The sequence below is a fragment of the Lithobates pipiens genome, unplaced genomic scaffold (assembly GCF_037356315.1).
Source record: "Lithobates pipiens isolate NorthernLeopardFrog02 unplaced genomic scaffold, aLitPip1_a1.2 Scaffold_19, whole genome shotgun sequence".
NCBI classification, from domain to species: Eukaryota; Metazoa; Chordata; class Amphibia; order Anura; family Ranidae; genus Lithobates; species Lithobates pipiens.
Window position 1 is genome coordinate 169,895,028 of NW_027507764.1, and position 17,526 is coordinate 169,912,553.

General features: G+C 42.7%; 1 protein-coding gene across 1 annotated transcript in view; it reads left to right on the plus strand.

Annotated features, from left to right (window-relative positions):
• The window catches only part of GPD1L (glycerol-3-phosphate dehydrogenase 1 like), a 78,954-nt gene that overhangs the window by 52,755 nt on the left and 8,673 nt on the right, over positions 1-17,526 (plus strand). The gene's annotated exons all lie outside the window — the stretch shown is intronic.

Genomic DNA, 17,526 nt, shown 5'->3' on the forward strand with positions numbered 1-17,526 from the left:
TGATCAATGTATAGGCTTTGGGCAACTATGATCATATCACCCCTACTTTTGCAATGTAAGAACATGGTTTGCAAGGGCACTTGGTACACAAATAATACATTTTATACCCTGTGTAGGTATTGAGAGGTATATTTAACCACTTCATTACCAGGCACTTGGACACCTTCCTGCCCAAGCCAATTTTCAGTTTTCAGTGCTGTCGCACTTTGAATGACAATTGCGTGGTCATACAACACTGTACCCAAACAATATTATTATTATTTTTTATTTATTTTATCATTTTGTTCCCACAAGTAGAGATTTCTTTTTGGTGGTATTTGATCACCTGATTTATTTTTATTTTTTGCACAACAAATAAAGACTGAACGTTTTGAAAAAACAAACAAGTTTTTCTTTGTTTCTGTTAAAACATTTTTTTGGAAATAATTACGTTTTCTTCTTCAATGATGGCCACTGATATGGCTGCACTGACGGGCACTGATAAGGTGGCACTGATATGCAGCACTGATAGGTGGCACTGCTGAACACTGATGGGTGGCATTGCTGGGCATCACTGATTTTATTTGGTACATGATTGTGCCAGTCATTGCCCAGGGCTATGCTACAGATTGGGCTGTCATTTGCACATGTGGATGGGCGTGGGTTACATACCTGGCCATCCACATGTTGCCCACTTACTTCCCTGGTGGTCCAGTGTGGGCATCTGGGGGGGGGGGGCTGCACTGATTAACAATCAGCGCAGACCCCCCTGTCAGAGCCACCGATCAACGGCTTTTCCTGTTTACATCGTGATCAGATGTGATTGGACATGGCTGATCACGTGGTAAAGAGCCTCCGTCGAAGGCTGTTTACAGAGATCGGTGTAGAGGTGTCAGTCTGACACACCGCACCACTGATCGATGCGATGCGAGCCCCAACGGGTGCGTGGTGACATGTTATCCTGAAGGACGTCACATGACGCCCAGTCAGGTTAACAGAAACACTTCCCGACGTCAAGCTGCTATTGACTGGGCAGGAAGTGGTTAAAGTCTGTGTCAAAAAAATGCAGCCCATTCCCATATGAAGACTGTAGGCCAAGATGAGAAGTAGGGGGGTTTACCGATAACCCAGGAAGTGTGCAAAAAGACGCAAGATGGCTCTGAATTTCTGACAAGATTTAACTTTTTGTTTCTTCTTCACACTTATTATACACATGGCAAAATTATTTCAAAGATATATTTTTAACAGACCAAAAGGGAGCAAAAATTAGAAGTTCGTTATTAGTTTTTTACCTACTTTTAAATGCAAGTTTTAGTGCCTGGAAATCGGCTTTAAGAGTATTGCTTTCAAGGGGAAATCGGTAAGGCCTTTCACACTTGTGCGACTTTTCCTGCAACTTTGGACATCAGTTGCATGACAAGTCGCACCCCATGATTCCCAGTGATAACCATTCATATCTGTGCGACTTCAAAGTAGTCCCTGTGCTACTTTGGTCCGACTTTGATACGAGTTGAGGTCCATAGACCTCGTTTACACAGGCATTCCCTGAAATTGCACTACTTTCAAATCACGGCAGTGTGAAAGGGGCCTAAAGCCCAGCTTTTGTACTTAGTACAGGTTTTCTTTAAAACTGTCTGGGTGCATAGCCGTTCAGGCCCACATATATTACAAGCATTCAGGTCTATGCAGCAGTATTTCCAAAATAAAATAGGCTTGTTTGGTAGCCTGTACATATGACTGCCATCTAGTGGCTATGCTTATTTTTACATTTACAGTTGTGGAACTAAAGGGAGAGAACAATTCTAATGAACACACATTTTTAGTTCTTATTGCAGCATTTATCTTAAAGTAATTTTTGATATGGCTATGCTTGCTTGAATGTAATTTTGTTTTAAATCTAGAAATTTTGCCCTTATGGAGATAATACAGCCACCCTGCCTCTCTGCTTTAAAACTGTTGAGATATCGGCCATCCTAAGGAGTGCTTTGCTTTCAACAGTTGAGCTGGCTCATGAGGGTTCATTTACTAAAGGCAAATAGACTGACTTTGGAAGGGAAGTTGCATTTTTGCAAGGGAATTTTTCCCCAGAGAATTTTTCCTTGCACATGATTGGATGATGGAAGTCAGCAGAGCTTTACCTTGTCACTAAGCACTGGGGAAATTTCCTTTGCAAAGGAGACAGTCTATTTTCCTTTAGTGAATCGGCCCCAAAGGCTTGCATTGTGAAGCAGTGCAGTAAAACAATGTAATATTATATTACTATATTTCTATAAAGGAAATGCTGAAACGGGTTTTACAACACACATTAGCCACCTTATTCCCAGAAGCAGTTTTAAAAAAAATGCTGGTTTAGGCTGAGTTATCACTAGTGAGATCAGACATCGCAGACAAACTGGCTGAAATCGATTTGCACTAAAATGGTGCCTTTATTTATTTTTATTTTTTTGGGGTCCACACTGGAATTTGATTGCACTGCATTCTTCAAACCAATATGGGGTTGTTGTTAACTTTACAGTGACACCCCCACCCATTTGCAGATGTCAGTGTGAACCAGCGTGTGATGCGGGAACTGGCACTGATTCTAAGGGTTTCCCGCATCGCACTAGTGTGAATCCACCCTGAGCCGTTGTTTGTCCAAGCCCCATTTTTTAAAAAAGTACCAAATCTCATATGGTGAATCCCAGGGGGTGTCTAATGCATTCCAGCAATAAGCCCAAAACTAACGTCATCAGCTTTTTTTTGTTTTTGTTTTTGTTTTTACACGTTTTCACATCCAATAGAAGTATAAAAAAATGTTTTTCCTCCCCCCTTTTTTTTTTTTCCACAATTTATTTTCCAATTTTTCTTATATAGCGCAAAGTATAACAAGTGTTTTAAAAAAAAAAAAAACGCACAGAGCACACATATTACCTGGAATTGGTCAGTGATGCATGTAAAGAAAGCGGTAGTAATCATGAAGAGGTAAAATGTGCTAGTGTGAACAAATATAGGGATTTGGAAAATAACAATTCAAGGGATGTCCAACACACACACAGCCTTGTATAAAGTCCTAATTATGGCAATTGATCAAAAAAATGCTGATTTCCAGGAATGCAGATATCTATACAGTAATCGGAACCCTCCTTATGAAAATAGGGGGAAAATTATAAATCCCAAACTGCCCAGAGGAAAAGTAGAGTGCAATGCTCTATTTGGAAAGACTAAGGAACAGGGGAATGCATGATCATGAAATTCATGTGTCCTGTAGGAGGGTGGTGCAGAACACCCAGCCAGAGTGGGCACAGTTTAGGGAGAGTCGGAAATAAAATACAGCCAGTAAGGAGGAGTTATTATTCCTGGAATGAATATTCCCAGATGAGGTAAGTTTTTTATAACATCGCTCTTCAATATTCAGAATACTAGTTAATTCCTCCATAAACCTAATGTCCTGTACTCGGTGTAGCCATTGTTGAATAGATGGAAGGGGATGTCGGATTTCCAATGTGCAGGTATACTGGTACGTGCAGCACTGATTAAATGGTGTACCACAGATCAATCCTAGACCCTTTGAAGGGTCATGTGGATAGTTAGATCAACTGTTATAAACATCCTACAGCAAGGGGAAAAATAAATGGGACACTCTCGGGGCCCTTCCAGATGTTTAACGGCACCTAACAGGGGTGCCCCTTGTCCGCATTATTGTTCTCTCATTGGAACTGCTATTGGAAGGGATTCGACAAAACCCGGACATTAAGGGGATAAGACTCGGAGATATACACAAAATAGCAGCATTGGCCAGAGATATCTTGTTTTATATTACCTGTCCTAGGACAACCCTACCCAATCTTCTGAAATCTCTCAAAATATATGGAGACTTAGCAAATTTTAAAATGAACCCCACAAAATCCGAGATGCTTAATTTAAGTGTTATGGCCCAGGGGGAACAGTTATACCAACAGGATTTCCCTTTCATATGGCGAGATACAGACTTAAAATAATTTGGAGTTAAAATAACACCATCCTGTGAGACAGTTTACCAACTAAATTTCATCCTGCTATTAAATGAGATCAAAACAGAATTAAGACTGTGCATCTAGACAAAGGTCATGGATAGGTAGGATAAATAGTTATAAAATGAAAATCCTCCCTAAAATCTATTTTACAAAATACAAATGTTACCGATTTTTACCAAATGATTACTTCAATACTTTAAACACGTTAGTACGCAGATATATATGGCAGAATAACACACCCTGTATAAATATGGCGGTACTAACGAGAGATAAGGGTCAAGGGGGTCTGGGGTCCTGGATATTAAGATTTACTATAATTCAATTCTCATGTCACGGGTGGTGGAGTGGGCAAAAAAGAATAAAGGGGAAAAAAAGGTGGGTTAATATGGAAAGTGTTACTAGCACTGGGGGAAATAATTTGAACTCCGCCACATATTGGAGAGTTACACGAGCACACGCACATTACACAGACAGCAATGGCCATTTGGGACACGGTACACAAAAAAGAAAAATGGGGATGTAAGTCCCCCATGATACCATTAAAGAACCCAAACTATTTTACACCCGGGAAGGAGGGCATGTTTGGTACATGGATTAAAAAACAAGAAGCACAATTAAAGTGGATGTAAACCCTTATAAACCACTTTGACCTACAGGTAAGCCTAGATTAAGGCTTACCTGTAGGTCCAAGAAATATCCTAAACCTACACGGTTTAAGAGACATTTGCCAAAAGGCAGGCACCGCTGTCTACGGCGCATGCGGCGTAGACAGCGGCACGCAGGCGCACTGAGCGCGCCTCTGTTAACGGCAATATGCGACGAGTGGCGGCTCCCGTGCGCATGTGACGCATAATAGCCCATTATGCTTTACCTTTGCAGGGAATCAAAGGGGAAGTAAACCCATTAGGGTTTACTTCCTCTTTAAAGGATGTTATGCCAAAAGGTAAGATGTGCACTTTTCAGGAGTTGGTTAACAATAAAAGAGGTAATAGAGATAGGTGGAGGTACGCACAGTTAAAGGACTTTGGTTGGGGTAGGGACTCCACAATCAGGTCCGAAGATAACTTGCTCCCATTGGAAAGCCTGTGTGTAGTGAAGGGAGGGAAGAGGGTTATCTCCAGGATTTATAAAATATTAAACTGGTTAAAGCAATAGGGCACCCCCTTTTGTAGGAAAATGGGTAGATGAGTTGGGCACAGGAGAAATAGATTTGGATGTAGGGAAAATTATTATGGTTGACACGTCACATCACATCAAGCGACCGTAGTATGTTAGAAATGAATTATAAGCCCTTGTACACGCGGTCGGACATTCCGACGGAAAATGTCAGATCGGACCGTGTTGTCGGATAATCCGACTGTGTGTGGGCTCAATCGGACTGTTTCTGTCGGAATATCCGACGGACAAAGTTTTAGAGCTGGGCTATAAAACTTTCCGACATGATCCGATCGGACTTTGTCCGATTGTGTGTAGAGAATTCTGATCGGACAAAGTGCCACGCATGCTCAGATCAAAATCCTAGACCAAAGCTATTGGCTACTAGCCTGAACATAGTCCCATTGTAACTAAATAACATCCTCACGTTACGTACGATCGGATTTTCCAACAACTTTGTCCGACCGTGTGTATGCAACACAAGTTTCGGACAAAATCCGGCGGATTTTGTTGTCGGAGTGTCCGACCGTGTGTACAAGGGCTAAGTGTTTAGCGCAATGGTACATAATCTCTGATATAGTACACCGTTACCAAAAAGACCACAAAATTATGCTGGCGGGGCTGCACAGAATTAGGAACCATGTCCCATATATGGTGGACATGTCCTAAAATTAAAACATTTTGGAAAGAGGTATAGGCAACAATACAGGAAATAACGGGCATTAAAATCATAGAAGAGCCATGGGTATGCCTATTTCATGGGGCTAGAACCCCTATTAAACAGTATATGAGAACATTGTTGCTTCAATTAATAAATGCAGCAAAAAGTTTAATACCCAGGTACGAGATTTTAAATTTAATTTGGTGTAATAGAGAAAGAGAGACTGGGGAATATGGCCCAGACTGAATATTGAATTTTGTATGTAATATTAAAACACAATAAAGGTATGACTTAAAAAAACAGTTCAAAGTAAAAAAAAAATTATATATATATATATATATATATATATATATATATATATATATATATATATATATATATATATATATATATATATATATATATATATATATATATATATATATTCAAAGCAATCATGGGTTTAGGTGGTTTATGTAACCCTAGAGATGTTGGAAGCGTGTAAGAAAGGTCTCGGATACCAGTCTCTTTTTCTTGGTCTGTAGCAATCCGTGGTGAAAATGAATGAGCCACGCTCAGACGTAACCTCTGGGGAAGTTTGCGTTCAGGTCAGATATCTGAATAAGTGACAGCCTGTCATGAAATGCGCCATATGGTGTTTAATTCATGCAAATAAAATATACTGCATAAAGGACAGGAATCCTGCACCCTTCTTACAATCCTCCAAAATCTCCAGTAAACATTCACCATTTAGACCCCTTTCACATTGGGGCGTTTTTCAGGCGCTTTATCGTTCAAAGCGCTTGAAAGAAACCTCATCTGCACTTGGGCTTTCACATTGGGATTGCAGTTGAGTCTTCTTTCAGGTGCTTTACAGGTGCTTATTTTAATGCTAAAGCACCTGAAAAATGCCATAGTGTGAAAGCACTCGTGATTTCACATTGGGATTGCAGATGAGGCTTCTTTCAGGCATTTTATTTTGTGCTAAAGCAGTTGAAAAACGCCCCAGTGTGACAGGGGTCTTGGACCCACGGGTGCCTCTGCTAATGTGTGTGTGGGTGGGGTTCTCCCGGGGGGGTTCTCCCCCCCCCCCCATATGCCCCCCATATGCTCTAGCACTACAAATCGCACAGCCTTTAGTTCATCTGAAACAACAAAGAGAAAGTGGCTACATTTCTACATACAATGGGACTGTGGAGACGAGAGCAATAAAATGTCTGTGTGGCGTGTTCCTTTCCCTTTTTTTCCTTTCCCTTTTTTTCCTTTCCCTTTTTTTCCTTTCCCTTTTCCCCAGAGCCATTAGTGTAAATGCTTATAATAGTGTTAAACCCAGAAGTAATCATTTTATTATATTGCTGCTTAGATGTAATGGTTGCATTAGGAGTGTTACTGGCCAGATCACCAGATGAAAATGAAGGGGGAGGGGGGAAGAATCATCTAATGATTAAGCTGCAATATATACATTTGTTGGCTTTACTACCACTTTGCCAAAACTCCACCTACAGATGACATTTGGGGTTACGAAATGGCCGACTGCAGTCCTGACCTGGACCAAGTGATGTCTCTGCCAAGCTCACACCCCCTGCAACTTCTTCTCCAGCTCCTGCCCCCTGCCTGATTTACAGGGATCCATCGGGTACAAGTACATTGTTCACTATTATGAGCTTTATAGGTCTAAAGGGGCACCCCTGATGGCGGCACCTTATCTATTTTTGATATACGTACAATGACTACAATCATAGTCATAGGACAAACTTGAAATTTGGACCTTGACGGGAAGAAAATTTTAGCAATAGCACCTCCTTGAATTTTTAATTCATTACCCCTGGGCTAAAAGTTTTTGATTTTCTTAAAATCTAACCACTCGTATATAATTTTTTTGTCTTTCATCCTTCACTAAGTGAAAACGCCTACAAGATAAGTGCTTTTCTGTTCCTAATGGAATATTTTAAGCCTCTGCTCATTATTAAATAAAAGCAGACCAGGGATGTCCATTAAAACTGGGCAACTCCCTTGATATTTGGCGTTGAAAAGATTACTAGGATGTTAACCTGCTGTAATGCTTTTATTATATATTTTCATACGCCCCTGATCTTCGGCCCATGAAAGATAATGGGGGCTCCATTATAATGGTCATTTCCCCTGCATGCCTTGCTCGGCTCACCAACATCAGCCTGTTAATATGCCCGAGAAGCCTATGTTAAGACCTTTCATTGCATTTAAATCATTAAATATCTCCAGCTCTTATTACCTATAAAAATATTAAATTGCCCATTACCTAATCTGCCACTGATGTTCTGTTTATTTGTTTGTCTTTTCCCATTGTGTTGTGCTCTGCTGCAGTGGCCACTCATTACTTAAAAGGGTATTTATATCCTGACTTGTAGCTTGGTGCTAAACACAGAAATTGCTTTTGCCTCATTTGGATGCAGCCGGTGTCGGAGTGCCTCGGAAGCAGCAAAGATAAGACATCCACGCTTTTTGTTTTTTCTTTATTTTTTACTCTGTTTTTTTATTATTATTATTATTATTACCCAGCAGCTTCATAGCATGTGAGATTGCTGAAGGGTATATTTGCTTCAGGGGAACATACACTTTACTGTTCTTCAAAAGGCACTCTGCTGTTTGACATTCATATGCCATTCTGTCAGTGAACGCACTCCTCTGATTCTTCCATCTTCACACTGACTCCGGAAACACACGCAGCCTTTGATCACTGCAAAATGTCTTAAAAACTTAATTGGCTTCAGTTTATGGAAGTAGAAGAAAAGCGAATTTAAATGTCTCCTATAATAGGGTTAGAATGATATGGATAATGCAAGATTAATTACAATACTTAGTTAAAAAAAAAAAAGAAATCAACGCACTATGCTTGTATTCAACATAGCGGAAACCCAAGCTGATCGCTGCTAAATAAGTATAGCTGTGGGGTCTAAAGACACTTAGCTGCTTCATTTGTTTTGTTTTTTTGTATGTGTTTTTAATCAAGCTTGGCTGCCCAGTGTGTTCTCATAAACCGTGAGAGCTTGTTAATATGGTTTTATGATCTTAGTGATGCATCACATCACTTTACTCCACAGCATTCGTTTTACAAAGCTTTGTAAAGCTGTATTTGTTTGGAGGTTTTATAATTGTTTGGAATATTTTTTTTTTTTTCTTTCCCTCTGGGTGGCCTTCAATCTTCTTTTTTTTTTTTTTTCTCCAACTGGTGTGTGTGTGTGTGTGTGTGGGTGTGGTTTATTTTTTTGTACTATAGATGAGAGGACACTGAATTAAAGGGGGGGGGGGGGGAGCTGCCTACCTAAAATGAACAAGTGCTTTGACAATAATACATTTTATTTATTGGTGCCTTTCCGAACAACCAAGGTCACCTTGCATGCCATGCAGAACAAAGTTACAGCTTCATTTAATCAGCACCGACCTTGCTTACATTCTTCTGTTTGCACCTCTGCTGCTTTTGTAGGTTGCTAAGGCAAGTGAAATTCAGTATAACTTTCAGGTATGGAGGAACATCTCTTCCATTCCTTTTTTTTTTTTTTTTTTTTCCATGATGCACCACTGACCAATATAGCAGCCCATCGCAAGGCCCGAGTGCTGGCATTTGAGGCTAGGGTAGATGTTCTTAGCCCTGTATAAGCTCCAACCAGATCAAATTGGACCTAAGATGGGGCTTTTTCTCTTCGCTGAGATGAATTCGCACTTTGTGAGTTAAAGCAGAACTCCAGCCAAAAATGACTGGATAAAAATAAACTGCCCATAAAAATAAATTTACAAAGCCATCTTTTGCTTCATTAATTACCATTTTAACCCAGAACTTTCCTCCGCAGTACTTTTTTATGCCTCCTAGATGTTCTCAGCTTGATGTGAGCATCATTAAACATAACGGAACCCACCTCTGCCTGTGAAAGAAAGGAAGCACAATGATGCACTCGCCTTTCTGAAACTCTCCATTTTCTTCCTATTGGAATGCTTATCTGCAGATGAACAAATTTGCTCCTTGTGCTACTGCTCCCCCCTCCCCAGTTTTAGCTCTGCTGTATAGGGACTGCAAAAGGCTGATACCGGAACAAATTACAGTAACTGCATTAAGCTCTCCTACCACCTCACCCCAGAACTGCTGTATTCAGAGACGGGTCCAAACCATATGAATAAACCTACCAATTGCCAAGTGGCACTTTGGACAGCGTTCATCTATTGTGGGATAAATAACAGTCTCTGGGTCGTGTAGTAGACGGGATGCAGGATTTTTAATTGGATGAACCTGTCTCTGGTTAAGATCATAGAGTAGGTATTTGTTGCATTTCCTTTATCCTACTCAGGATAATAATTAATTTTAGATATAATTCTCTCTACAGGTACACTGCCCTAAACTGTAGACTAGAGGTCGACTGGTATATCGGCCAATATTTGCCATTTTTTAAATAATCGGCATCGCCGATTGTGCTGATAAAAAGCCGATTTAGAACTACAGCGGGACTTTGAAATGACTTCTGTAATAGAAGTCAGTGTAAGTTGCCTGAGTCGTCATAGAAACGTCTTCCTCCTCTCTGGGCAGGCTGCCAAGAAAAGAACAGAAAGATACAATGTTTACACTTGAATGAATGAAGTCATCTCTGTGTGTAGAAGTTCTCAGTTTAACCATTTAAAGACTAAATATTTTCTGACACTTGTTGCTTACAAGTAAAAATCCTGTATTTTCTGCCAGAAAATCACTTAGACCCCCCCCCCAAAAATTATATATATTTTTTGAGCAGAGATCCTAGGGAATAAAATCGCGGTTGTTGCAATATTTTATGTCACACTGCATTTGCACAGAGGTCTTTCAAATGCATTTTTTGGGAAAAAAATACACTATTTAAAAAATAAAAATAAAATAAAAACAGTAAAGTTAGCCCATTTTATTTTATTTTTTTTTTCGTCCAAAAGTTTTGACTACCTGTTTTTTATTTAATATATAGGTTTTTTTTTTTATTTTATTTTTTTTTAATCTAAATCATACATACAAGTAAACTGATTGGAGGTTTGTTTTGTTTAATAAATGTTTAAAGCGGAGGTCCACCCTAAAGTGGACCTTCCGCTCATTGGAATCCTCCCCCCCCTCCGGCGCCACAATTGGCACCTTTCAGGGGGGAGGGGGGTGCAGATACCTGTACAGTACAGGTATCTGCACCCACTTCCGGGATAGCTCTCTGCGGAAAGGGGCGTAGATTACGCCCCTTTCCAAAAGTCCCCGCTGCCTGCTGGGAAACGCACAGATCCCAGAGGCAGCGGGCCCATCCTTATTGTGCAGCGCGACTCGCGCATGCGCAGTAGGGAACCGGGAAATGAAGCCGAAAGGCTCCACTTCCTGATTCCCATACCCAAGATGGCAGCGGCAGCACCCGAGAGATGATCGAGAGATCGGCTTCGGGTGCCGACATCGCGGGCGCGCTGGACAGGTAAGTGTCACTATTTTAAAAGTCAGCAGCTGCAGTATTTGTAGCTGCTGGCTTTAAAAAAAAAAAAACGCGGACTCCCGCTTTAAATGTAAGAAATTTTCTGTATCACTTATGAAGACTGCTTTCACACTGGAGCGGGCAGGCGTTGATGGTAAAACGCAAGTTTTAGCGGCTCTTTACCATCATTTTAGCGGTGCTATTTGGCTGCTAGTGGGGCACATATAACCCAGCTAGCAGCCAAGGAAGAGGTTAAATGCGCCCATGAAGCACTGCTGCCAAATCACATTGCATGCGCTTCGGCAGTGGTGCCCATTCATATCAATGGGCAAGAGTGGTGGAGGAGCGGTATACACCACTCCAAACGTGCTGCTTGCAGGACTTTTTTTTAAGATCCTGCCAGCGCATCGCCTCAGTGTGAAAGCACTCTGTCTTTCACACAGACTGCAGGGGAGCCATTTTGCAGGCACTCTACAGGCGCTATTTTTAGCCCAAAAGCGCCTGAAAAACGCCCCAGTGGGAAAGGTGTGTTAGATCAAAGGGGATTAAAAAAAAAATAATAATAAAAAAGGAAAAAATAAATAAATAAAATAAAATCGGCCTAACATATTGGCCCAAAAAAATCGGCATCATATATCGGCTATCGGTCGCCATGATTTCTAAATATCGGCATCGGCCAGAGAAAAACCCATATCGGTCAACCTCTACTGTAGACCTTTTTTCTTGCGAATAACTTGTTTTTTAAGCTGCCGCTCTCCTTTTTACTGAGCCGCAATAAATTACCTAGTTTTATAGTGAATGTGACAAAAATCCAGATGTGCAAAATGAATGTCAGCAGTTTTCATTTGAGTCTCAACAAAAAAGGCTTTTTTTTTTTTTATACAGATTTCCTTAGGGCCAGTTCACACCAGACGCAGTTCCGTACGCTAAAAATGCATGCACAATGTTTTCCAATGACTCTAGTTCACATCATGCAGTCAGTTTCTGGTGCAGAAACTAACCGGAACTGACTGTATTGGTGCAGAAAAAAACTGAACTGCATCTGGTGTGAACTGGCCCTTGAAGAGGAAGTAATCCCTCTAATAAAAAAAAAAAAAAAAACCCTGCAGGACAAAGGCATAGTGAGCTAGCATGCATAGCATGCACTAGTATATTATGAATTCCCTGAGATCAAGCGACCCTTGTCAATGTCCTCCTTCACCACCATAATACCCGGAGTGACTTCCGGGTATCGTGACGGCATGATTGCTTTCACTAATGACACTCTGTGTGCCTGCGCCGTTGTCTACTGGCGCGCATGCGCTGTAGACTTCGATGCCCATTTTTAGGGATATATCTCTGTAACCGTGTAGGTTAAAGAGAAATTTCTTGCAGCTACAGGTAAGCCTTAATCTAGGCTTGCCTGTGGGTTAACGTGCTCTGTAATGCTGCATGCACACGACAGGACTTTCCGGCAGACTAGGTCCGACAGAATCAGTCCGGGCAATCCGATCGTGTGTGAGCTAATCCGATCGTTTTTCACATTAAAAAAAATCCGACTGACTTCGAAATAGAACACGTTTCAAATCTGTCCGGACTTAATTGCTATCGGGAAAATCGTTCATCTGTATGCTGGTCCAACGGACCAAATATGACGCAAGGGAAACTATTGGCTACTGGCTATTGAACTTCCTTTTTTTTAGTCCCGTCTTGCGTCATCACGTTCAAAATGAATGGACTTTCGAGCGGATTTAATCTGTTCATGTGTGACCAAGTCCGTTCATTCGGTAGGTCTGTTGGGAAGACCGTCGGACCTAGTCTGCCGGAAAGTATGGTCGTGTGTACATGGCTTAAGTTTACAACCACTTTAACCACTTGAGATCCGCGCTATAGTAAAAAGACGTCTACAGCGCGGATCTCAATTTCCGGGACTACGTCTATTGACGTCGTCCCTTTTAAGAGTTCCCCGCGCGCTCCCGGGAGCGCGCATCGGGGAAAATCTGTGTTGGCCGTGTCCGCTGGACACAGCCAATCACAGATCGCTGTAAACGGCCAATCACAGCGGCCGTTTACAGCGCGATCGCCTCCTCCAATGGGTGATGATCTCAAATGTAAACAAATGAGATCATCACCCATTGCCGAACGTGTCTCCTCACACAGCGATAGCGTGTGAGGAGACTGAAGGAGTTAGTGAGTTTTGCAGCATACTAAAAGTGACAGTAAACCTATAAAAAACCCTGCCAGTGCCCAGATCTACCCTGCCAGTGCCCAGATCTACCCTGCCAGTGCCTGCCAGTGCCCACCTGTGCACCGCCAGTGCCCACCTGTGCACCGCCAGTGCTCCATCTGTGCACCACCAGTGCCCGCCAGTGCCAATCGGTGCCCATCTGTGCCGACTCAGCAGTGCCCATCTGTGCCGCCTCAGCAGTGCCCATCTGTGCCGCCTCAGCAGTGCCCATCTGTGCCGCCTCAGCAGTGCACATCCGTGCAATAAATCAGTGCACATCTGTGCCGACCTATCAGTGCCCATCTGTGCCGACTCAGCAGTGCCCATCTGTGCCGACTCAGCAGTGCCCATCTGTGCCGCCTCAGCAGTGCACATCCGTGCAATAAATCAGTGCACATCCGTGCAATAAATCAGTGCACATCTGTGCCGACCCATCAGTGCCCATCTGCCGCCTCAGCAGTGCCCATCTGTGCCGCCTCAGCAGTGCCCATCTGCCGCCTCAGCAGTGCCCATCTGCCGCCTCATCAGTGCACATCCGTGCAACAAATCAGTGCACATCTGTGCCGACCCATCAGTGTCCATTTGTGCCACCTCAAAAGCGCCCATCTGTGCCACCTCAAAAACGCCCATCTGTGCCACCTCATCAGTGCCCATCAGTGCTACAATGGCTAAACGCGTCTTTTCCGCTGAGGAGGCGTACCAAATTATTTCCGCGGCCGACGAGAGCAACGGGGAGCTCTCCTCTTCCGATTCCTATTCGGATTCTGAAGACGTAACTTATGAGCCAGTCCTCAGCAGTGAAACACTGACTGATGAATCCGAGGAGGAAGATATCCGGCCCATCAAGCGAAGGCGTTCTAGTGAGGCAGTGCCGTCCACCAGCACCGCAGTGCCGTCCACCAGCACCGCAATGCCGTCCACCAGCACCGCAGTGCCCCAGCAAGAAAGGCCAAGTACCAGTGGGGTGTCATCTCAGCCCCAAAGGGTTAGGAGCCATGCTGGCCTTCCCTATGCCCTTCAGAACCCCTTGTGGCTTCCTCCTAATTCAGGAGAGGCCAATGTTCCCCCTTTCACCGCCCAGCCAGGAGTCCAGGTGGACACGGAGAATTTTAGCCCCATCGATTTTTTTAATTTAATTTTTACGGAGGACATGTTGGCGTCAATTGTGGCCCAGTGCAACCTGTATGCACAACAATTTATTTTTCAAAATCCGACCTCCTATTATGCCCGTCCCTACGAATGGAGAGACCTAACGGTGGAGGAGTTCAAGCTTTTTTTAGGCCTCACATTTAATATGGGACTCAACAAAAAAAACCAATTGCGTACCTACTGGTCAACCCACCCCCTCCACCACTCACCGCTCTTCTCCGCGGTAATGCCCAGAACCAGATATCAGATGATCCTGAGGTTCTTGCATTTCAGTGACAATTCCCAATGCCTTCCACGAAATGATCCAAATTATGACCGCCTTTACAAAATTCGACCAATACTAAATTATTTTTCTGAAATATTCCCCAAATTGTTTACCCCGGACCAACACATATGTGTGGATGAGTCCCTTATTAAATTTAGTGGCAGGCTTAGGATGAAGCAATTTATGCCCAGCAAAAGGGCCCGCTATGGGTTGAAGGTCTACAAATTATGTGACCGAGCCACAGGGTACACATATTCCTTCAAGGTGTACGAAGGGAAGGACACCCAGCTACAGCCCCCTAATTGTCCGGATTATTTGGGATCCAGCGGAAAAATTGTTTGGGACCTCATATATCCCCTACTGGATAAAGGCTACCACCTGTATGTAGACAACTTCTACACATCTCTGCCCCTGTTCCACAACCTTCACCGGAAGAAGACGCCAGCATGTGGCACTGTAAAAAAGAACCGGAAGGGCTTTCCTCAAAGTCTGGTGAACAAGAAGCTGCGGAAAGGAGAAACCGCAAGTCTAAGAAACAAGGAGGTTCTGGCAGTGAAGTGGAGGGACAGAAGGGATGTGTATATGTTGTCTTCTATCCACAACGATACCTTCGTAGAAATCCCCAGAAGGAATGGCCCCGTAAAGAAACCCAAATGTATTTCCGAGTATAATTTGTTCATGGGAGGAGTCGACTTCAACGACCAAATGATGGAACCATATCTGGTCTCAAGACGGACATATCATTGGTACAAAAAAGTAGTAATTTATTTTTTTCAATTGGCCATTTACAATTCATATGTAATTTACAGCAACGCCACCCAAAACCCCAAACGTTTCTCTGGCTACCAGGAGGAAGTTTTCACAGCCCTTATTTTCCCAAACGGCCCACCAGAAAATATCAGATCAGACGTTGTTAGTCGACTCTCTGAGCGCCACTTTCCGGATAAAATTCCCCCCACACCAGCAGGCAAAAGACGCCAAAAAAGATGTAAGGTGTGTACCAAAGCAGGAGTCAGAAGAGACACATCTTATTATTGTGCACAATGTCCTTCCCAACCAGGCCTCTGCATAGGCGACTGTTTTCGGCCTTACCATACTTCAATACATTTTTAGTGAAGTATGGTAAACATAATCCTCAGTTCCTGCCTTCATACACCTTCACACCCCTTATGCCACTGCCTGCTTTGTAACTGACCCTGGCTTGTTATTTGACCACTCTTATGCCTGCCGATTCTGTACATACCGCTGCCTGATCTGGAACTGACCCTGGACTGTTATTCGACCATGCTTCTGTCTAACGATTCTGTATATATCTCTGCCTGATCTGGAACTGACCTTGGACTGTTTGACCACGATATTTGCCTGCCTCTTGGACTGATCTTGTATTCTGCAACTGGACTAGTGGGATTCAACATGGGGTCTCACATATGTGAGGGGCTCCAGTATAGTTTTTCTGGAAGAAGAAAACAATTTTCTTTGTTTTCTTATTCCTAGATTAGGGTCTGGAGACTCGGAGGCTTCAAAGAGATTTGGGAGGGAGAAGCCTCTACCCCTATCCCCATTCTGTCCTGAACGAGGCTCTACTTTTGTCTGCTGCCTGTAGGACTTACTGCCATCATGCCGCACTGACCACACCACAAGGACCTGCCTACTACCAGGACCAATATTTTTGGCACTGCTGACATCTCTGCACTAACCCTGGACTGTAATATGGACAGTATCCCTGCCTGCTGCCTGAAAAACTGTGTTCGCTGTTGCTGACCAAGTCCCTGCCTGCTGCCTGGACCAGTGATATCCTCCTGTGGACAACTGCGCTTCTAAAACCACAGGTAATCTTTTCTTTACCCTTTGCTCAGCATAATGTATTTGGGGGTGTAATTCTTGGTATGTGCAGGCTATGTGTCCCTGGAACGCCGACGGTGTTTCTTGCATGTTGCGCCTCTGTATGTGGTCAGGCTGTGTAAAAGTCTCACACATTTGGTATCGTTATACTCAGGAGGAGTAGTAGAACGTATTTTGGGGTGTTATTTTTGCTATGTAAATGCTATGCGTTGGAAATATCTTATAAACGGACAACTTTGTGTAAAAAAAAAAAAAAAATGCGTTTTCATTTTTTTCCACATTTTCCGAAAACTTCTGGAAAAAAATGAACCATTGAAAAGACTCATTATGCCTCATAGATTATACGTTGGGGTGTTAGCTTTCCAAAATGGGGTCATTTTCTGGACGTTTCCATTGCCCTGGTGTTCCAGGGCCTTCAAAACTGTAATAGGTGGTTGAGAAATGAAATGTGTAATTTATGCTCCTAGAATGCCTGAAGGTGCTACTTCAAAATTAGGCCTCTGTATGTGGTCAGGCTGTGTAAAAGTCTCACACATGTGGTATCGTTATACTCAGGAGGAGTAGCAGAATGTATTTTGGGGTGTTATTTGTGGTATGCACATTCCGTGTGGGAGAAATAAGCTATTACAATGAAAATTTTGTGGAAAAAAAAAATCGTAATTTTGCAAAGAATTATGGGAAAAAATGACAACTTAAAATAACTAACCATGCCTCTTACTAAATACATTGGAATGTCTACTTTCCAAAAAGGGGTCATTTGGGGGGCATTTGTACTTTCCTGGCTTGTTAGGGTCACAAGAATGGAGATAGGCCTTAATACATCAGATGTGATCTTTTTTTGCAAATCTTTATGATTTGCACCA